Source organism: Diceros bicornis, chromosome 20 (assembly GCF_020826845.1).
Source record: "Diceros bicornis minor isolate mBicDic1 chromosome 20, mDicBic1.mat.cur, whole genome shotgun sequence".
Lineage (NCBI taxonomy): Eukaryota > Metazoa > Chordata > Mammalia > Perissodactyla > Rhinocerotidae > Diceros > Diceros bicornis.
Genome location: NC_080759.1, coordinates 35,344,795 through 35,368,641, shown reverse-complemented (window position 1 = coordinate 35,368,641; position 23,847 = coordinate 35,344,795). Strand labels below are relative to the sequence as shown.

Genomic DNA, 23,847 nt, shown 5'->3' with positions numbered 1-23,847 from the left:
GGACCTAGTGGTTTGGGACAGATGATAGGTCCAAAAGTTGAAAACAGTAAGACCCTGGAATTCCATTTCATCACATCTGGTGACCACATGTTCCCTCACACTTTGGGATACAGAAGCAACAACTCTTCTCCACCCCTACTTAATGAACATGTTCAGTGTTTCTAAAACTCACATTCTTCACGACAATGCTCACAAAAGAAAACAAGAACTCCTGTACCTTGACACATGCTATCGCTCAGGTTAACTCCTCCTCCTCCTTCTCTTTCTTCTCATCATCATCATCTTAGCCATTGGCTCAATGCAGAGGAAGATGATTGAGTCAGGAAGCTGAAAAGTAAGGGACAAGTTTTTAAAAATAAAGGACCATCAACCATGGAGACAGAAAATCTGAAACCGATGGAAAATAATATCATAAGAAATGGTCAGAATCAATAAGCACAGATACCCTTAAACTTGATTTAGACTAAAATCATATATAAGTCAAATCAAGAAATCAACAAATTGCCATACCAGACATGAGAAAAAATGAGAATGATGATAGTCCTGATTAATGGTGTGAAGGACAGTAAAAGCATTTATTCAACAAATACTGTTGAGACTGTAGTCTTTATCCTTAAGGCATTATAAATTAGTCATATAGTTGAGATAAAAGTGAAAATTTCACCAACAGTAGAGATAACAAGCAATATAAGCAATAAAAGTAATGCTGAACACAGCGAACTATGATAGATATAAAAAACAAGTGCTGAGACAATTGGGAGAAAGAGATTTATTATTGAGGGAATGGTCAGGAAAATTTTAGGGAGTTGTAGATTTAGACTTCACCGCGAAGGATGAGTGAGATTAGACAAGATAGAAAAGGGAAAGGTCATTTGATCTCAGGATAATGATCTGAGCAATAAAAGAGTAGTGTAAATTCACACAGAGCAATTGAAGAATATCAAGTAGACCACTCTGGCTAAAAAGTAAAAGGTGTGTGAAGAGACACTAAGAGTGATGTTGGAAAGAAATATGGGGAAACAGGTTCTGAAGAACCTAAGCACCGTACCAAGGAGTTTGGAATTATCCTATAGGTGAGCAGAGTCCCTTGGAAGATTTAGAGGGAAGAAGTGACATAAATAGTGACATAAATAGAGCATTGTTTCAGGAACACTAATTTGACAGTAAAGTATAAACTAGAATAAAGAAATAACAGAGACCAGACATAGGGACATTATTTAATGAATACATTTGGAGTACCATCCCAGTGCAAGGAATTGTGAAAGATATTACAGATCCATAGATGAATAAAACATGGTCATTTCCCAGGAAAGCGCTGCAGTCTGATGAAGAAAATATATCAGTGAATTTTAGAAATATACAGTTATAAGAAAAAAATCTATGGAACTATAGTGGAGAAAGCACTTTGCCTGAGTTTGAAAGATCAACAGATACTCCCTGAGAGACAGAGTGAGAAAGGCCAAGAAATAGCATGAACAACCACCTAGGGATAGAAAGAAAAGAGATATGGAGGCAATTTTGAGTAGTTTTTAAAGACTGGAGCAGATGATATGTGTTGAAGAGTCAGAGGTGACGAGGCTGGAGAAGCAAGTAAAATGTAAAATGTGGTAAGTAGTTCAAACTGTATTGCAGACAAGGAAGATGTATAAAAGAATTTTAAGTAAGAGAGCAACATAATATGATAAGAAATTTGGAAAGATAACTCTACCAAGCAGTGTGAAGTAGTTTAATTAGAAGTACATAAACTGATGGGGGCCAGTAAGCAGATTATTGAAATAGTTCAGGTAAGAAATAATGAGAGATAAAACTAAGGCAGTCACATGGGGATGGAAATAAGAGAATGGATTCAATCAGTATTTAGGAGACAGAAACAACAGAATTTGGTGGCTGATTAGGTGTGGCTAGAAGAGGGAAAAGCAAGGGAAGATGATGACTTAAAGATTCCTGGCCTGGGTGACTGGGTAGATGATGCCTTGAGAAACAGGGTGAGGAACTGAAAAGTGAGTTCAATTTGGGACACGTCATGTTTCAGATGTCTGTGAGTCAACCAAGTGGAGAAGATTATTAGGCAGTTGTAAATATGGTCTGGAGTCCAGGAGAGAAGTTTGGGCAGGCTCTATGAATCATTAGCACACAGGTGATCGCTGAAACTAAGGAATAAATGAGATCATCCATGGAAAGAATAAAGAATAAGAAGAACTTGATGAGGACTTAATCCTAGAAACATAGGACCTAAAGACCTAAAATCAGAAATAAACCAGAAGAATAGTTTAAAAAAAAAAGGAAAGAAAAAATAAGTAAGGAGAACAAGAAGAAAGAGTATAATGAAAACAACTGAGAAATTCTACAGAAGAGTTTGGGGTTATGGGCGAATCAAGTGTCAAATGCTGGAGAAAATTCAAGTACAACGATGCCCAAGACTGCTCAAAAACGTTCGAAATTTGACCTTCTCTGGGGACCTTGGCAAGAGCAGTTTCAGTGTTGCAGTAGAGGCAGTGCCATTCTTAGTGAGTGGACAAGCAGATTGGAAATGAAAGAGTGGCAGTATCTATTCTTTGGCCCACTCTCTTAAGAATGCTATTTGGGAAGGAATGGGAAGCAATTACTGGAGAAGAATAAAGGGCAGAAAGAGGATTTTTATTTTAAAGAATTTATTTACAGGCTGGTGTGAAAAAATCAGTAGAGAGTCAATGGAAATAGGGAGTACGCGGCAGGATTAGCACTGGATAGTGAAAGGACAACTCTTGTTTTGAGATCCTCTGAGAATTTCATGTAGAAATTTTGAGCGTTAAAAGAGAAATGAAGGGGAGTTCTTACCTAACGAGCTATCTTTCTCTAAGAAGTAGGGAACCAAGCCATTTCCTGAGAGTGAGCCTGGTGCAAGTAAGATAGAAAGTTTGTGAATCTAGATCAACCAGTGGAATGGCCCATGTTGGAAATGAGGGGACAATTTGTTAGGTGTAAATAAAAGGATTTTTGAGTAGTATAAAGCTCCTAAATGGTCTATGCAAATATAAATTTGCGATAGAACCAAAAACATGTGTTTCCCCCAAACACTCAGCAGTCTAGGTGTCGTAGTGAAGAAGGCAGATATTTTGGTTGATCCAAGTTTAATGGAGCAGGGAGGATAAAAAGACAAGGGAGTTCAGAATACTGGCAAGAAGGTAGAGATGAGATGTACTGTAATGTTTGAATAGTCTCAGCTAAGGAATCCCTGGGAGAGAGACAGAACCAAGAGACACAGACACAGAACTAAGCTCCATGTACAAAACCTCTGATCATTTCTGAACTTTTACTCAAAAAATACCTTTTCCCTCACTCCTCCCATCTTTAACCCGACAGTTCTGCTTCCGGCAATTTATCTGACAAATATACACACAATATGCAAAGTATATTCACTGCAGCACTGTCTATATTAGCGAAATACTGGAAACAACAAGAATTTCCATCAACAGAGATCTGGTAAGTAAGTTTCAGTGCAATGAAATACTAAGCAGCAATTAAATGGAATGAGGCAGGTCTACATGGACTAACGAGCAACAACTCTAAGATGTGTTAAGTGAAAATGCGAGATGCAAAAGAGTGTATTATGTGCCACCATTTGTATAAAATGAAAGCAATGTGTGTGTATACACACACATATATACACACATATGTGCATAATATCTTTGGAAGGATAGAGAAAGTTTGAATATGGTAATTGCCTCTGGGGATGGTGCTATACGGTTGGGGGTAGTGGTGCGGAAGAAAGACTTATTCTCACCTTACCGAATAAATATTTTATATTTTTTCAATTTTTATTACATACACATATAATTACCTGGACAAAAAAAGATAGATTAAAAAAATTTGTCTGCCATCAGTATATACTGTCCCCATTAGTGGTGAGGGCTAGTGAGGCAACATACCTAAATACATTTGTGCTTGCATTTATCTGAGTCCTTCTAGACTAGTCAATTTTTAGTTACATTAGATAAAATGGGGTAGTTTAGTATATGCTATAGTTTTTATGCCATGAACCAGCAAGACCTTCAGCCAAGGTTCAGAAAAAGATAGGGCTATTTTTGATAACGATGGCATGTGGAAAACACGTTCAAGTTGAATTGTCCTACTGACAAACACTAAGCTGAAAGAGCATTCTATAGAAACACATGTCCACCTTCTTAGAGCTTCAGGAATATAAAGAGTTTATAGATGTTGAGGTGTAATTCTGCTGAAACTTAAATATAATATTTTAAGTAATAAACCTTTCTTGCTTATTAGGATTTCTTATGACTCAAGAAAAAACTTTTTATTTAAACATCTCTGGGTGTATATTTAACTACGAGAAAATGCACCTCATAAGTAGTAAATATTGTTAGTACTTTTCACTATTTATAGCAACAGTCTTCGGCTGCTACATGTACAGACAGCACCTACATTTTCAGCCTTATTTCTGAAGAGACATATTCAAGATTCTGTAACCTATACCTTGCTAAATGAGTCTGTATAGAATCCAGAGTCATATTTTTTAGTGGGATACCCCAAAAGTTCTATGCAAAGCTGTATGATATAGGCAGTAAGATGGAGACACTTGGGAATATCCTGAAGAGAAGTATAACGTACCACACGAGCAGCTTTTGTAACGCCCCGGTCTGGTATGTACTCACCATTCAAAACTAACAGCGATTACTGCCCAAGCCTACATTGTTTTCTGTGCTGATTTGACCCTGTGGTTGGGGTGGGGATGCAGGGAGGAGTAAAAGAGAAAGAAAACTAGAGAGCAAGACAGAGACTAAATCTTCATACCAAATTTTGGTCTCAAGTGTTCTCTTCTCTGGATTCCTGGAAATCAGATTATTTTGAATGATTTCAGCAGGCTCTACAGCCAGGCTCACCATTAGCGTACCTGTGCTTGAGCTGCCAGCTCGGAAGGTGAGCCGGGGTTCAAGCAGAAACACGGACAGCACTGCTTTTCCTGTTTATAATAAGTACTCTTGTGCCTCTATAACCTAAGACTCCTGCTGACTGGGATCTCATTTCCTCCCTTTTACAGCTGGAGAGCTATACATCCTTCCAAGTTTGGTTCAAATGTCCTTCCTATGGTGCTCTCCCTGCTTCTCCAGGCATCATTCTTTGTGTTACTACAATTCTGTGTTTACACATCTATTATAGCACTTCTCACAGAATTCTATAGTGATTAATTTAGTCTATACCTATAATGATGAACATCTTATTCACAAGGGCGGGGGCCTTTCTTTTCATCTTTGAATCCCCAATAGATGACAGTAACTTGGTAGGCCACACTGTCTCTCAGCTTCAGTTTCCTTATATGTAATGCAGAAAGAATAATTTAAGTCTTGAAGAGTTGTTGTAAGGATTAAAAATAATACATGCACAGTGTTGGGAGAGGAAAACCAAGAGGGACTCAAGACCAAGGAACACACTGAGTAACCATATTCTACTCTGAGTTGTCATATTTTGCCAGGCAGCATTAGGAGCAGAGAGAGAGTGTCTGCAGAGAGAAGAATGAGCCAGAAATGCACTGAGAAGCAGGGATGGGAAATGGAGGGAGGTCATGCATGGGTCTCCCTACAGCTTTCTAGTTCCAAGTTCCAGTCTTCCTGAGAATCTTTAGTGTTAGAGTAAATGGGCTTAAAGTATAACACACTCAAGAAAGAAAAGCTTTTATTATTTGTTAAGTGATGAACAGCTTCCAAAGAGAACAGAAACAGAAGTAGCAAACTGGGAGGAGCTTATCTCAATGATGTTTACTTTGTACCTTTTGGATGTCTTGGGATGATTTGTTATAAGACACCCAAGGTTTCCTTGAAATATATCTGAAAACATAAAACATGCTGGCCCTGTCCACAGTCTAGATTGTGCATTATGACTTCTAGTAGTTAGTATATAAATATACCGTGACTTGCCAACCAGTCTGTAGGCTCCTAGAGAGGGCAAATTTTATCTTGTTCCCTCCTATTCCCCAGAGAGTCTAGCCCACTGTTGAACACATAGTTGATACTCAGTAAATTCATCAATATTTGTTAAATGAATGAACCCAATTTTTATTAAGCCCTGATACACACATGAGATTTTTATATAAGGTATACAAGAGGAATCTAGAGGCCCAATGAATCAAAGAGGGACGTTTAAGCCTCTTCTCAATCTATGTATTCCTTCTGGGTGATTCAACACACACCCGAAGTTTCAACCACTGCATGGTACTATGGTGTTCACATCTTCATCTCCAACCCAGGCTTGTGCCCCAGACTCTCAGTCCCATTGCCTGCAGTAGCTGGACATATGGCCTACAGGCATCCCTGTCTCAACACCATCAATCACTGATCTTCAAATATCTCCAGATATCATGTTCTCCTCCAAGTCTGCCCCTCCACCTGCATTTCTAATCTCAGAATATGGGGGCCAGCACTTGCCACCCAGTTTACCTAGCTGGAAAACTGTGGGTCATTCTTGACTCCTTAATTTTCTTCCCTCTCTGCACTTAGCAAAGCAATGTGGCCCATACAAAAGGAAATAGGCGTAAAAGTCTGACAGGCCTGGATTTGGGTTCTGCCACTTATTAGCTGTGTGACCTTGAAAACATTACTGTCCTGTGATGCATTATCTTTATTTGTAAAATGGGACTATTAATGCCTATCTTAGAAGAATGCTTAACAACTAGACATAACATAGAATTGCAGACTCCAGCCCCCAATTTAGTGCCCCGGACATGCCTTTATTGTGTCATGGAGCACGCAATGGTTTGTTTATTTATAAGTCCTCACCAGATTCTAAGCTATTTGAGAAGGCGGCTCTAATACTTCTCTCTGATACTTTGATTTAATGAATAGTAGTAGGGTTTTTCCTAAAAGCTTTAAAACTACATGTCATAAAACAAAATAAAAGATACAAGAAACAGTGGCAGAGTAAATAAGAATTTATCCTATAAGGCTTCATCTATATTGTTTGTATATGTTTGGTACATATATACATAAGGCAGCTATTTTTCAAAAGCCTTTGCAAAAAGGTAAGGAACATTATGAGAAGGGAAGAATATGCTACACTTTTCAGAAAGGAAGAAGACCACAAAATATCTTGATAGACAATCTAAATCGGACAGAAATCCCTTGGACCATCAAAAAACACAGTTACTATGGAATGTCTGGTCTGGCTAGCTGGGAGGACGGGATGGTGGGGGAGGCAGAGCCAAAAATTGCATTTCTGTGACTCATGCTCCTACAAAAACGGTGGCTTCTGAGAAGTACAATTTAGAAGAAAACACCTATAATAAAATGTGTGGTGCCATACCAAAGATAACATTCACTTACGAGGGGAAGCCCTCAATTAATTTCACTTAGAAAATCAAACCTTGAAATCACTGAGAATCTACCAGAAAATCTCAGGAACTTTATGTGAGCTCATTTGTTCATTAATTGCTTCACTCATTCACTCATTCAACAAATATTTATTAAGTGCCAACTACAAGTCAAGGCCGTGACAGGTATGGTGGGGAACAAGCAGGCACAATTCCTGCACTCAGGGAGGTTACAATTTAACATGAAAGACAATTAAACAAGCAAAAGCAAAAAATGTGATATATCCTCTAGTGAGCATTATTCTAGAGTACTGTGGAAACAGGAGAGAACTTAACCAATCTGGGGTTAGAAGGAAACACTTTCCTCAAGGTGAAGAAGGACTGCAAAGATCATCAAGTAATGGGGACAATAAACACAAGAACTTGAAGATGAGAAGTGCCCAAAATGGGGAAAACGTAAAGTTCAAGATGAAACAGCTAGAGATTAGGCTGCAGACAGGGGTGGAAGTCAGGTTATGAAAGGCATACATTTTTTTAAATGAACTGAATTGAGTATGATTTACACTCCATAAGTTCATACAGTTAAGGTCAAATGAATTTTGACAAATGTTTACATATGTAACCTACACTCCAATCAAGACAGAACATTTTCATCTCCTGGGAAAGTCTGTTAGTGCCCCTTTGCAGTCATCTCCTCTCTTGCCTCTCACCCTCTGACTTAGGTAAAAATTGCTCTGCTTTTTATCACTTTTAAGGATTGGATTTGCTTATTCTACAGTTCTTTATAAATAGGATTTTTCAGTATGAGCTCTTTGTTCTTTTACTCAGCATGATATCTGTGAGATTCTTCCATGTTGTGTGTATCAGTAGTTTATTCCTCTTTATTGCTGAGTAGTATTTGATTTTATGATATGCTATAATTTGTTTGTCCAGTCATTTACTAGAACTCTGGATTATTTGGGTTGTTTCCAGTTTTTGGCCACTATAAGTAAAGCGGCTATGAACATTCACATACAGATCTTTTTATGGACATTCAAGTTTTCATTTCTCTTGAATAAATACCTAAGAAAAAATTTCCTAAGTCACATGATAAGTATGTTCAACTTTATAAGGAACTGGCAAAGTGTTCTTAAAAGTGGTCACACCATTTCTTACCTCACCATAAATGCATGCGAGATCTTGTTTCTTTCTCCACATCCTTGCCAACACTTTATATTGCCAATCCTCTTAATTTTAGTCATTCTATAGGTGTAAAGTGGTATTTCATTATAATTTTAATTTGTATTTCCCTGATGACCAGCGGTGTTAAACATCTTTTTACATGATTACTGGCCATTTGTATTTTGTCTTTTGTAAAATTTTTACTTTGCCATTTTTAAAATTTGGGTTGATTGTTTTATTATTGAATTGTAAGAGTTCTTTACATGGTTGATTCAAGTGCTTTCTCAGTTATATGTGTTATGAATATTTTCTTTTAGTATGTAGCTTGCCATTTCATTTTCTTGAGTTTCTCCTTTGAAAAGCAGCCGGTCTGCATTTTTGAGGAAGCCCACTTTATCAATATCTTCTTTTATGGTTACTGATTTTTTCTTTTTTCCTATGTTTGCTTCTAGAAGATTTATATTCCTAATCTTTGCATTTCGGTATATAATCCATTTTGAGTTCATTTTGTACACAGTGTGAGGTAAGATTGAAGTTTATTGTTTTGCATGTGGAGATTAGATTTCAATCATTTCAGTACCATTTATTGAAAAGACTTCCCACTGAATTACCTTGTAGAAAATCAATTCCGTTTCTATTGACTTTTCTTGACTATGTATTACATTTCTCTGTTTCTTTTTTGATTGAATACTAGATATTTTGAATAATACATTGTAGAGAGTTAGGATTCTTCTCTGTTCCTAGCTTTCCATTTAGCAACAAGTTCGATTACTGGCTAATCCCCTAGAATTTGTGTAGGCTTGATTTTATTCTTTATTAGTGAGGAACTGTGGAAAGCCCAAGGTATTTTGCCAGCCCCTCTAACTTGGTGTGACTCAACCTCCAAACTCTTGCTCTGTGGATCTTGTGAGAGCTTGGTATTAGGGTTGCTTAGGACAACTCTACAGTGGGTATTACTCTAGGGCATGGTTCTTACTCCTAAGACATGGCCTTTCTGGTGTCTCAGTTAGATGCCAGGGGTGTTAAAGACGCTTTGTGGAAATCTCTCTACTCTGGCAGGGCTGGAATTTCAATGTATGCAGGTACTGCTTAGCCTCTAATATCTTTGTTCAACCCTATAGCAGCTGCAAGCTGTTAAGCCTCTGGTGATTTGCCCTGAGCATATACAGCTCACCCTCAGCCATGGACTTGAGGTGGACCATCACATAGATTTCCGGAACAGCTCCCCTCTCTATGATGCCCCACCCATCTCATGCCAACTGGTTCAGTAACCCAGAACTTCAGTCTCTTCTTCCTCAGCTCAGTGGGAACACTGTACTCTGCTCGGACCCTACTTCGCTATTCTGTACTTAGAAAATTGTTCCCAGGCAAAGAACTGAGCAATTGTGGGCTCACTTTGTGAATTTCCCTTCTAAAGGATCACAGGCTTAAACTGGTTGTGGTCTATTGACTGAAAAACAGTCACCTGATAAGTTTTGTCCAGTTTTAGAGACGTTTATGGTAAGAAGTCTAGCTTCGTACTGTTTACTCCATGATAGCTGGAAGCTGAAACTCCCTCTATTTACATACGTAAGCAGAGAAGTAAAGCATATTATTTGTACTTTAGAAGGGTCACTCTGGCTGCAATGGCAAGCGAATTGGTGGGGAATAAGATTAGGGGCAGAAATATAACATGTGGCAGAGGCAGTGATTCTGGGAAAAAAATATTTAATAAATACATATTTAGTGCTCACTATGTTCCAGACATGATTCTCATTTTAGTATTAACTCACTTAATCATTATAAATCCTGTGATATAAGTACTATTATCATCTCCATTTTATAGATTGGAAAACTGATGGGCCAAGAGGCTAAGTAATTTGACCAAGATAAGAAGTAGAGCTGGAATTGAATCCAGGTTGCCCGACTCTGGAGTCCATGATCTTTAATACCATTCAGTGCTGTGGTAAAGAAGCCTAGATCAAAGTAGTGGAAATGAACAACCTTCGCTTCACGTGCCTAAAGAGGACGTGCTTCCCTTTCTGGACCCTATTATCAGCACTATTATCATTTTGTGTTTCCAGTGTGAACAGAATAATAACCCAGGCATTTTGGGAGACAAGGAAAGGGATTCAATGCAGAAAAGATTCTCAGTCTACAATCTAGATAAAGAATCTCAGAAAGACATAAAATCATGCACTAAATAATTGTTAAACAAATTAATATATTGCAGAGGAACTTCTGAAGTGCTAAGCAGATGCTAAGGGTAGTGACAGCTAAAAGGATAGGAAAGATTATCAATAAGTTATAAGATTAGAGTCTATTTTTACATGGGTTACATTTGACAAGGGAAAGTCAGCCATGGTCCTGAGAGCAATGGTCAGGAAGTCTCTGATAACTTGCCTTGTAAACTATGAAAAGTCACTTGCCTCTGAACCAACTTCCCCAGCTATAAAATTGGACTAAAGTTATAACAGTTAAAAGCATTTATTAATGAATTAATTTTCATTAAAAAAAAGTCCATAAAATTCTCTGTGAAAATACACTTTGGTGCAATTGCTGAGGGAAGGAGCTGAAATGAGTTAGAGAGGGAATAATAAACTCAGAATATGAAAAAAATGAGGAAAATTTGCCATTCTTGGAGCAATAAACGAAACAAAATATCTGGTATTATGAAATAACCTCATTTAAGAGGTCAGGAAAAATGGCAGCTGAGGCTAAAATAAAAATCCTCAGAAAGGTTGTGAGCTCAGAACATCTGAGCCTAGGTCAAGATGTCATGTGTACCAAGTTAAGGGTATCTCCTGAATTTTGGTGATAAACAGCCATTAAGATTAAAACATGCCATAAAAATCTTGTTTTTGAAAAGTGTTGTTTATATTCATCTGTGGAAAATTGTGTCCTGCTGATAACCCAAATGTGTGACTTAAACCATCTGCTTCTTCTGCTGATGTGAAAGAGAATGATGTAAATGCTGCTTACAGCAGAGAGTTGGTCTGCTGGGAAGTTGTTGCTATTTATTAGTGTTTTAACAGGTGATAATTGGAATAACTATGCTTCAGGTATATTCTCAAAAGGAGTTCCACAGGCATCTCTACTGGTGAAGGTGGGTTTACCTGGAGGGGCACTAGGATGATAATAGCACAGCCTAATATGAAAAGAGAGACAAGATTCACCATGTTTATAAATTCCTAACTCTACTCAAGATATACAGGCAATCCAATGAGCTTCACATAAGAGACAGTGTGATCAAAATACAGTCATGCATTGCTTAACAACAGGGATACGTTTTGCGAAATGGGTCGTTAGGTGATTTCGTCATTGTGTAAACATCATAGAGTGTACTTACATAAACCTAGATGGTATAGCCTACTACACATCTCGGCTATATGGTACTAATCTTATGGGACCACCATTGTATATGTGGTCCTTTATTGACTCAAATGTCATTATGCAGCACATGACTGTAGCACATATTTTGGTGGGAGATGAATCCAGATTCAAATTCTGTTTATCTAATCTTGACCAAGTTATGTGAATTCTCTGGACCTTGGTTTCTTCATCCATAAAAAAAGCTTAAATGACTGTAGTGGGTTCAATGGTGGTCCCCATATGTCCATGTCCTAACCACTAGAACCTGTGAATGTGACCTCATTCGGAAAAAAGCTCTATACAGATGTAATTAAGTTAAGGATCTTGAGGCGTGATCATTCAGAATTTTCTGGGTTGGTCCTAAATCCAATGACAAGTATCCTCACGAGAGACACACAGAAGAGAGACACACAGGGAGAAGAGAAGACCATGTGATGGTAAAGGTAGAGATTGAAATTATTCAGCCACAAGCCGAGGAATGCCTGAGGCACTGGAAGCTGGAAGAGGCCAGGAAAGACACTCCCCTAGAGACTTCAGAGAGAGCACAGCCCTGCAGGTACTTTGATTTCCAAATTCTGGCCTCCAGAATTATGAGAGAATAGGTGGGTTTTAAGCCACCTGGTTTATGGTAACTTGTTACAACAGGAAACAAATACAATGACCTTATAAGATCCTTGTAGGGAACAGAGATAGACCAGTGCATAGCCCAAGTAAATATTCAATAAACGTTAGCTACTATGATAATGGTGCACAATACTTCAAACACAAACCAATATTTCTGAAGTTACTAAATTTCCCGAAGTATTTTTTTTTCTGCCACAAAAAGCCATATTTATGATAGTTCATCTTGAAATGTTGGAGGTATACATGGCCACAAGATACCTCATGGAATCAAGGACCAAGTAAGTGTCTTCTACTCCAATATGAAAGTTTATAAGGCTGGGTGTCCAGGTTACTTCTAAGGATGTTCAAAAGAAGGTAAGGAACCTTAAAGTCTAAGGACGTCAAGAAACTTTAATTTTCTTGGCAGCTGATAGAAAATTCACTTGTAAGAAGAAGGCTACCTTTACTAAAGACAGATTTTAAAAGCCTATTTCAGAGGAGAAGCTGAGCCTTCAGGGCCTGGATAGATGTGCTTTGCATAAGACAAGAGGCAACACTAATTGATGACTCTAGGAAAATGAAGGAGGAAGGAATTAGAAGATGGAAAAGGCTCCAAGCTCCAAAATCTAACCCCTCCTCCATAACCATCTTTAAGAAAGCTACAAACATTGAAAAATATGACTTGAGATGGGTGGTTTCTTCCCTCCCTTCCCCCCTCCCTCCCTCTCCTTCCTCCTTTCCTTCCTTCCTTCCCTCCTTCCTTCCTTCCCTCCTTCCTTCCTTCCTTCTTTCCTTCCTTCCTTCCTTCTTTCCTTCCTTCCTTCCTTCCTTCCGTCCTTCCTTCATTCCTTCCTTCTTTTCTTCATTCCTTCCTTCTTTCCTTCCTACCTTCTTTCCTTCCTTCCTTCTTTCCTTTCTTCCTTCCTTTGTCTATCGCTTTTTTGGTAGAAAGTGCACAGAGACTGATCTTCAAATCTAGGGTTACATAAAACTGAGAGAGAGTGAAAGTGAGAATGCAAAGGCAAAATAACGCTGATGTTATTTAGTCTTTGCTTAGATCCAGCCACCACCTCAAAATCAAGTTAGGATGCAAGGGGAAGATATGTGCAAAGAATTGCCAAAGATTAGGCTGAAGTCTTTTTTTTTTTGCTGAGGAAGATTTGCCCTGAGCTAACATCTGTTGCCAATCTTCCTCTTTTTGTATGTGAGCCGCCACAAGAGAATGGCCACCGACAGACGAGTGGTGTAGGTCCACGCCAGGGAACCGTTCTGGGCCACTGAAGCGGAATGTGCCAAACTTAACCACTAGGCCACTGGGGCTGGCCACAGGCTGAAGTCTTGATGCTCCTTTTCTCTTTGTAAAACTCCACTTACCAAACACACAGTTCAGCAACTGAAAACATTTTATCCACAAATTTTAATAATTCTGGAATGGAAATATTTTTCTAGGATGGAAAATTAACTTCTGAGATGGAAATATTTTTCACACTCAAAAATCTAGTCATAGAATGTATTTTTTCAGGGCAACATATATGTCTTGGATGAAGGTCAGTTATTTTTACCTGAAGGATGGTTATTTTTAACTAAGATTACCCCGACTGAAACATAGTTACAATTGGTTACAATCAGTTGCAATAAAACTAATTGATCTGTTTTATATATGTCTAATAAAGGATTGAATTATCAGCAAAATTACATACTGCATGTAATATGCCATCTTTGAAAACATTTTTTGATCAATCTAGGGGGACTGATCACATCAAATACACATCATATTATTAGAGAAAAATTACATGCTAAAATGTCTGAATCTGTTGTAAATAAAATACAAATTCAGATGATTTAGAGTTAAATATAGACTAGGATAATTGGGAAAAGCTTCATGCCAGAGTCGTGGATTTAAATTAAACATTGAGGAAGAATAGAAGGCTATTAGCAGAGTTAAACTTCATAAAGGCAAACCAGCTAAACTTTCAGGATTCTAAAGATGAGGGTGGGGAGGGGAGAAAGGGATATTAACATTCTCTTACCTTACTGAGGACCAAATGTGGATGAGAACTCAAATGTCTGATTATGGTAACTATACTCAGCATCCACTTTTCAAATGCAGGAAAGGGCAAATGGGTAAATGAAGGCCCTGGGACTATCCAGGGAGGTAAAAGAAAGAAGAATGGGAGATATTTTCTCTGATGCATGTAGGCTCATGAACAAAGGGCTAAAGTGCAGTGGTACCCTGAGAAATTGGAAAACGTTTTAAAATTAAAATTCAGTCTCCTTAGGTTGAAATTTTTGCCCGTGTGGGTAGATTGGTTAGTCTGGACCCTTTGGAGACTTTTAAGCATTCCAAAATGCCTCCAATGGGTTTAGAATGCCAAGAATGTGCACAAATTTGGTATTTAAAATTCTAGACTTGCATTTGCTAATCCGATTAAGCCTAGCTTTGCCAGACGCAGGGGCTGATCTCCACTTCAAATCATGTAGCTGAAACAGAAAGACTCAAAGAATCTGTGTGAAGAAAAACCCATTTTAAGGCCATGATATCCGTTTCTAAAATGACTGTAAAAGAAGTTACTACCACTTCTTTGAAATTGATTGTTGCTACCACCTTCAAAATCTATGCCCCCCCAAAAGATTACATAAAATGGACAAAATAGGTAGGAAATTGTTAGTGTTGCAAATGTCTTTTATTTTCACAACCATTTATGTTGCACCTACCTTATCTATTCCACTTAATTAAGTCATCCAATTTTTTGTTAAGTCCGTTTGTAGCATTTTTTATGTTTCTGATGAAATTTTTAACTCTCCCACATGAATGGTGTGTACGTTTTATTATCTCATCCATAAGGTAAGCTCCTTGAAAGGAGAGACCATATCACATACTTCTTTTATACCCTCTTGATGCCTAGTACTGTCATGGTAGACCCTGAGTAACATGTGCAGATTTGATTTCCATGAATCCAATTCCTATCTAGCATTTTTATATTAGCAAATGTTACTCTGCACTATTAGGGAATTTGCTCTATAACAGATTGTATATGGGAATTGGAGCTCTTTAAAAAGAAACAATATACAAAGGTGGAGAGACAGGTTTATATCTTGAAATTCTGAAATCCTTAACTTCCTGTTAAACACAGCATATCAAACACATAGGTATCTCTGCAATGTCCAGAAGTCAATCCAAAGAAATTTCTACAAAATATAAACCCCACAGGAAAAAAAGAGTGGAAGAAATACAGAAAACTAGACATTTAAACGCAATTTTGGAAGATGGAAAATAGATGATTGAATGGTCCCTAACTTCACAGAGAAGATAAAGTTAAAACTTAAATGCCAACTAGGAGCAGGACAATTTGTATTGCAAAACTCAGAAAGGGTTAGAAATTAGAGGCACCAGATATTTATGAAAACAGGCATGATGGAAAGGCCCTAAAACAGGAAAATTAGTAGCAAGTGTGAATAAAGGGCTCCTCCAGATTCCCCCTCACATCATGCTAACTAAACACCAGAAAGTAATCAAGGATTAGGAATCAAAGTATCAGACTTCTCACTGACAACATAAATGCTAGATGAAGCAATAGAGCAATGCCTTCTGAACTACGGGCAAAAAAAAAAAAAAGATCTGTATTTCAGAAGTTAACACCAAATTATTGATGACATATCAAGATGAAGTAAATACATTTTCAGATATGTAAGGTCAAAAAATTTACCTCTTATGACATCTTTCTTAAGAAGCTACTAGAGGATATGGTACAATCAAAAAAAAAAAAAAAAAAAAAAAGAAGAACGGGCAGGCAAAAAAAGAAAAAGAAAGAATCCAAGAAATAGGGGCTGCAGTATACCAGAGAGTTCAAGGACATTATTTCTGGGATGATGGTGTAGTGAAGCCAGACTGTGAGGAAGTCTGAGAGTGACAAGAGGCAACAGGCCTAAAGAACAACCTGTCCAATTGGAGCAAAAGGACAGAGGGCTCTAAAAGGGAAGGCTTTTCAAGAAAACAGACTTAACAACAACAACAAAAAACAGGACAGGATACCTGATGCATTTGACCATACAGAAAAAAATGCAAGATTGATTTTAAAGTGCATTTTGGAGAGTTCGAGAAGAACTAATGATATAGGCACACAGACAGCTACAAAAACAACCAAACAGGAATTACTTAAAAAAAAAAATAAGAAAAGTTGGGTAAGCAAGGAAAATAATCATAGTAATCATAGTATACAACACAGTTCGGCGATACTTACATGGCTATAATATAAACACTGAAAAGTGACCCATCCAAAAACTGTGAAAAAACTCTATAAGGAAGAAGGTGGCGGCGAAATGAGAGCACACAGGTGGCGGGTAGGAGAGATACGTGACAGAGTTGTATCATTACATTCTCCAGTAGCAAATAAACAGATAATATCTGAAAGTGAAAAAACAATCTAGAAACAGCAGTGTAAGCATATTATTTAGGAACACCATAAAAATAGATAAGAGCTGAAAGTGGCTACCACCGGAAAGCAGGAGCCAGGGGAAGGAAAGGGAGAGGAAAGGAACACCATTTCTTCCACAAACTTAGAGCAATATTGGACTTAAACCATGTATATGGATTACTTTGAAGAATAAAAATTGTGTTACAAAACAGTAAAATCAAAGCAAAAAAAAAATCAGAACAAAATTAAGAAACAATCACATAAAATTTTGAAATCTCCAAATGTGAACACACTATGATTTGAATTAAATAGTCTATAGTAAAATAATTCACAGGTTAAATGGGTTTGTTTAAAAGGAAGGAGGTTTTACTGATTTTATAAAGAATTTCCAGATGCCTGGCATTTCCAGAGAAGAGACTCCATGATAATCAAAGTTCTGATTTAACACATAAATCAGATGACATTATGTCTAAATCCTCCAGTCCAATCATTTCCTGTCTTACACAGAGTCAAGCCACAGTCCTTAGAATGACCATCACCATTCTGGAAGATCAGGACCCCAACCTCCTTAACCTCGTCTCCTAGCCCTGTCCTTGCTCATTCTACTCTAGATCTGCAGTGCTCTGTATTGTTTCTTGACCACAGCAAGCACATTCTGCTTCAGGGTCTTTTGCATTTGCCGTTCCCTGTTTGGAATTATCTTCTATCAGATATCTCTGTGGCTCTCTCATCATTTCTTCCAGCTCTCTGATCAAACATCACCCTATGAAAGAGGAATCCCCTGACCACTGTATATAAAATAATTACCCCCCCACACACACACATCTCCCTTTAATATTGTTTTATTTTCCTTCATAGCCCTTTAAAAAATATTTTATTGAGGTCATATTGACTTATAACATTGTGTAAATTTCAGGTGTACATTATTATATTTCGGTTTCTGTATAGACTGCATCGTGTTCACCACCAATAGTCTAGTTTTTATTTGTCACCATACGTATGTGCCCCTTTACGCCTTTGGCCCTTCCCCCACCCCCTTCCCCTCTGGTAACCACCAATCTGTTCTATTTCTGCCATCTCTGTGTTTGTTTGCTTATCTTCCACATAACGAGTGAAATCATATAGTATTTGTCTTTCTCTGTCTGACTTATTTCGCTTAGGATAATACCCTCAAGGTCCATCCATGTTGTCGCAAATGGCACGATTTTGTCTTTTTTTATGGCTGAGTAGTAATTTCATTATATATATTATACATACATATCTTCTTTATCCATTCATCCATTGGTGGGCGCTTGGGTTGCTTCCACGTCTTGGCTATTGTGAATAATGCTGCAATGAACATAGGGGTGCATAATCTTTTTGGGTTATTGATATCATGTTCTTTGGATAAATACCCAGTAGTAGAATGGCTGGATGATATGGTATTTCTATTTTTAGTTTTTTGAGAAATCTCCATACTGTTTTCTATAGTGACTGCACTAGTTTGAACTCCCACCAGCAGTGTAGGAGGGTTCCTTTTTCTCTACATCCTTCCAACACTTGTTATTTCCTATCTTGTTAAATATAGCCACTCCAAAAGGTGTGAAGTGGTATTTCATTGTAGTTTTGAATTGCATTTCCCTAATAATTAGTGATGTTGAACATGTTTTCATGTGCCTCTTGGCCATCTGTATATCTTCTTTGGAAAAATGTCTTTTCATATCCTCTGCCCATTTTTTTGATAGGGTTGTTCATTTTTTTGTTGTTGAGTTGCATGAGTTCTTTATATATTTTGGAATTTACCCCCTTGTCAGATATATGATTTGCTAAGGTTTTCTCACATTTGATGGGATGTCTTTTAGTTTTGTTGATGGTTTCCTTTGCCATGCAGAAAATTTTTAGTCTGATGTAGTCCCATTTGTTTATTTTTTCTTTTGTTTCCCTTGCCTGAGTAGACATGGTAGTCAAAAAGATACTGCTAAGACTCTTGTCAAAGAGCATACTGCCTATATTTTCTTCAAGGAGTTTTATGGTCTTAGGTCTTACATTCAAGGCTTTAATCCATTTTGAGTTCATTTTTGTGTATAGTGTAAGATAATATTCTACTTTCATTCTTTTGCATGTGACTGTCCAGTTTTCCCAACACCATTTATTGAAGAGACTTTCCTTTCTCCATCATATGTTCTTGGCTCCTTTGTCAAAGATTAGCTGTCCATAGATGTATGGTATTATTTCTGGGCTCTCAATTCTGTTCCATTGATCTGTGGGTCTGTTTTTCTGGAGTACATGGTGTTTTGATTACTATAGCTTTGTAGTATATTTTCAAGTCAGGGAGTATGATACCTCTAGCTTTGTTCTTTTTTCTCAGGATTGCTTTGGCTATTTAGGGTCTTTTGTTGTTCCGTATAAATTTTAGGATTCTTTGTTCTATTTCTGTAAAGAATGTCACTGGGATTTTGATTGGGATTCCATTGAATCTGTAGATTGCTTTGGGTAATATGGACATTTTGACTATGTTTATTCTTCCAATCCATGAGCATGGAATATCTTTCCATTTGTTTAGTTGTCTTCAATTACTTTCACTAATGTCTTACTGTTTTCAGTGCATATGTCTTTTACCTCCTTGGTTAAATTTATTCCTAGGTATTTTATTCTTTTTGTTGTGATTGTAAATGGGATTGTATTCTTTATTTCTCTTTCTGCTGGTTCATTATTAGTGTATAGAAATGCAACTGATTTTTTTATGTTGCTTTTGTACCCTGCAACTTTACCATATGCATTGATTATTTCTGATTATTTCTGGAGTATTAGTTCTAGACAGTTTTTTGGTGGATTCTTTAGGGTTTTCTATATATAGAATCATGTCATCTGCAAATAGTGACAGTTTTACTTCTTCTTTTCCAATTTGAATCCCTTTTATTTCTTTTTCTTGCCTAATTACTCTGGCTAAATCTTCCAGTACTATGTTGAATAAGAGTGGCAAGAGTGGGGACCCTTGTCTTGTTCTTGTTATCAGAGGAATGGTTGTCAATTTTTCACTTATGAGTATGACATTGGCTGTGGGATTGTCATATGTGGCCTTTATTATGTTGAGATACTTTCCTTCTATACCCATTTTATGAGATGTTTTATCATAAATGGATATTGGATCTTGTCAAATGCTTTCTCTGCATCTGTTGAGATGATCATGTGATTTTTAGTCTTCGCTTTGTTAATATGGTATATCACATTGATTGCTTTGTGGGTGTTGAACCATCCCTGGATCTCTGGAATAAATCTCACATGATCGTCATTTATGATCCTTTTAATGTATTGTATTCGATTTGCTGATTTTTTTAAATTTTCTTTGAATGTTTCATAGAATTTGCCAGAGAGGCTGTTTGGTCCTCGACTTTTGTTTTTTGGGAGGTTTCTGATTAGTGTTTGAATCTCTTTACTTGTGATTGGTCTATCCAGATTCTGTATTTCTTCTTGATTCACTTTTGGAGGTTGTATGATTCTGAGAATTTATCCATTTCTTCTAAGTTTTCCAATTTGTTGGCGTATAGCTTTTCATAGTGTTCTCCTATAATCCTTTGTACCACTGTGGTATCCATTGAAATTTTTCCTCTTCCATTTCTGATTTTATTTATTTGAGTCTTCTCTCTTTTTTTCTTGTGTGTTTGGCTAAGGGTTTGTCAATTTTGTTTATCTTCTCAAAAAAACCAGTTCTTGGTTTCATTGATCCTTTCTATTTTTTAAATCTCTATTTCATTTATTTCTGCTCTGATTTTTATTGTTTTCTTCCTTCTACTGACTTTGGGCTTTGTTGGTTTTTCTTTTTCTAGTTCTTTTAGGTTTAGTGTAAGATAGTTTATTTGAGATTTTTCTTGTTTCTTCAAATAGGCCTGTATTACTATAAACTTCCCTCCTAGTACCACTTTTGCTGTACCTCATAAGTTTTGGTACGTTCTGTTTTCGTTATCATTTGTCTCCAGGTATTTTTTTATTTATCCTTTGATTTCTTCATTGATCCAATAGTTGTTCAGTAGCATGTTGTTTAGTCTCCACATATTTGTGACTTTTCCAGCTTTTTTCTTGTAGTTTATTTCTGGTTTCCTGCTATTGTGGTCAGAAAAGATGCTTGATATGATTTCAATCTTCTTAATTTATTGAGGCTTGTTTTGTTTCCCAACATATGGTCTATCTTTGACAATGTTCCATGTGCACTTGAGAAGAATGCGTATTCTGCTGTTTTGGGATGGAATGTTCTATATATACCTATTAAGTCCATCTGGTCTAGCGTTTTATTTAACGCCTCTGTTTCCTTGTTGACTTTCTGTCTGGATGATCTATCCATTGACGTAAGTGGGGTGTTAAGGTCCCCTACTATTATTGTGTTGCTGTCAATTTATCCCTTTATGTCTGTTAATAGTTGCTTTATATACTTTGGTGTTCCTGTGTTAGGTGCATCTATATTAATAAGTGTTATGTGTTCTTGGTGGATTGTCCCTTTTATCATTATATAATGCCCATCTTTGACTCTTGTTATCTTTTTTGTCTTGAAGTCTGTTTTGTCTGATATAAGTATGGCTACATCTGCTTTCTTTTGCTTGCCATTTGCTTGGAGCATCATCTTCCATCCCTTCACTCTGAGTCTATGTTTGTCTTTAGAGCTGAGATGTGTTTCATGGAGGCAGCATATTGTTGGGTCTTGTTTGTTTAATCCATCCAGCCACTCTGTGTCTTTTGCTTGGTGAATTCAATCCATTTACATTTAGAGTGATTATTGATATATGAGGGCTTAATACGCCATTTTATCTCTTGCTTTCTGGTTGTTTTATACTTCCATTGTTTCTTTTGCCTTGTATTTCTGTATGCCATTTCAGTTTGGTGGTTTTCTGTGATGGTTTTCTCATTATTTATGATTTGTGGCCCTGCTCTGGTTTTTTTTGTTTTTTGGTTACCATGAGGCTTGTATAAAAGATCTCATAGATGAGATAGTCCTTTTTCTGAAAGCCTCTTATCTCCATTAGCTTATGCAGGCTCTGTCCTTTTCCTCTTCCCCTTCTATGTTTTTGTTGTCACAAATTATTCTTTTTCTGTGTTGTGAGTTTGTGACCAGATTGAAGTGGTTATAGTTATTTTTGATGCTTTCTTTCTCTTTACCCTTTATGTTATCATTGTTTACTAACTTATTCTGATATAGAATTACAATTTTCTGATTCTGTCTGTCTATTTATCTCCTTGCTGAAAGCTTTATAAATGTTTGCCTTTTTGTTTTAGGTAGGAGGGCTCCCTTCATCATTTCTTGTAAGACAAGTCTAGTGACAATGAACTCCCTCAGTTTTTGTTTTTCTGGGGAAGCTTTTATTTCCCCATCATATCAGAAGGATAATTTTGTGCGATAGAGTATTCTTGGCTGATAGTTTTTGTCTTTCAGTATTTTGAAAATATTATCCCACTCTCTCCTAGCCTGTAGGGTTTCTGCTGAGAAATCCACTGAAAGCCTGATGGAGGTTCCTTTGTAGGTTATTTTCTTCTCTCTTGCTGCCCTTAATACTTTTTCCTTGTCATTGGCTTTTGACAGTTTTAATATTATATGTCTTGGAGATGGTCTTTTTTTTTTTTTTTTTTTTTTTAACTGAGGAAGATTTACCCTGAGCTAACATCTGTGCCAATCTTCCTCTGTTTTGTATGTGGGTTGCTGCCACAGCTGCCTGCTGCCTACAAGTGGTGTAGGTCTGTGCCTGGGAACCAAACCTGTGCTGAAGTGGAGCGCACTGAACTTAACCACTAGGCCACAGGGCGGGCTCCTGGGGATGGTCTTTTTGCATTGAGGTAATTAGGAGTCCTATTAGCTTCATGTACTTGCATGTCTAGTTTCTTCCCCAGGTTTGGGAATTTCTCAGCTATTATTTCTTTGAATAAGCACTCTGCTTTTTTTCTCCCTCCCTTCTTCTCCTTCTGGGATACCTATTATCCTTATGTTACTTTTCCTAATTGAGTTGGATATTTCTCAAAGAATTTCTTGATTTTTTAAAAAACTTAGTTCTCTCTCCTCTTCCAATTGAATCATTTCTAGGTTTCTAACTTTGAGCTCACCAATTCTCTCCTCCATGTGGTCTACTCTATTTTTAATGTTTTCTACACTATTTTTCATCTCATTAAATGTGTTCTTCATCTCCAGAATTTCTCTTTGTTTTTTTTTTAGAGTTTCAATCTCTTTGCTGAAGTACTCCTTCTGTTTATTAATTTTATTCCTGACCTCACTGAACCATCTCTCTGAGTTTTCTTGTAACTCGTTGAGTTTCTTATGTCAGCTATTTTGAATTCTCTGTCTGATTGTAATCATCTATGGTTTTAAGTTTGGTTTCTGGAGACTTATCATTCTTTTTCTGTTCTGCAGCATTACTGTAGTTTTTCTTGGTATTTGATGAATTGATTCTCTGCTGGAGCATTTGTGGTAGAAACCACCTTTCTCATTTGGGTATGGCTTTGGTTACTTTGGTTCTGAGCTGCTTCTGGTTATATTTGAGAGGCTGCACTTTCCTCCCTCCACTGCCTCTGCTAGAGGCATCATCAATGCCCTCCTTGTGCCACTTGTGCCTCTGAGGTTGCTGGTGCCTTGCTGCTTATGATGTCGCTGCAGTTTCAGGTGTCGCCACCTGGGTCACCAGGCTGCAAGCACTTCTGCTTCTTCCAGGGTCTCCTGGGTCTCGTGTTCCTCCATTGGCTCTTTGTGGGTTTTCTACACGCTTAGAAGCTGTAGCTTCATGTACCACCTGTGCTGCTGCTCCTGGGTTGTCTGGGGGTGCTAATTGCACTGCTGCCAGGGGTGCTGGGTTCACAGGTGTTATTGTCATTACTGGGGGCCTGGGGACCTGGGGACTTGTATGCAGCCCATGCTGCTGGTGGAGCTGGTGTCGGGGGTGCTGCCAATGGGGGCTGGGTCACCAATTCTGCTGTGGTTCCTGAAGCCACTGGTTGCAGGTTCCACCTGCCACCACTGGTGGGGAGCAGGGGCTAAGCCAGGAGAGGTTGTTGTTGCTGATCACTCAT

The 23,847-nt window shown here is 37.6% G+C and overlaps 1 long non-coding RNA gene across 3 annotated transcripts in view; it reads right to left on the bottom strand.

The window, feature by feature from the left end:
• LOC131419263 (uncharacterized) overlaps positions 1–23,847 on the bottom strand; it is a 141,296-nt gene that overhangs the window by 78,810 nt on the left and 38,639 nt on the right. For all 3 annotated transcript variants that reach the window (XR_009223180.1, XR_009223178.1, XR_009223179.1), the window contains exon 6: positions 218–327. This is a non-coding gene — a long non-coding RNA (uncharacterized LOC131419263). The remainder of the gene's footprint in view (positions 1–217; positions 328–23,847) is intronic.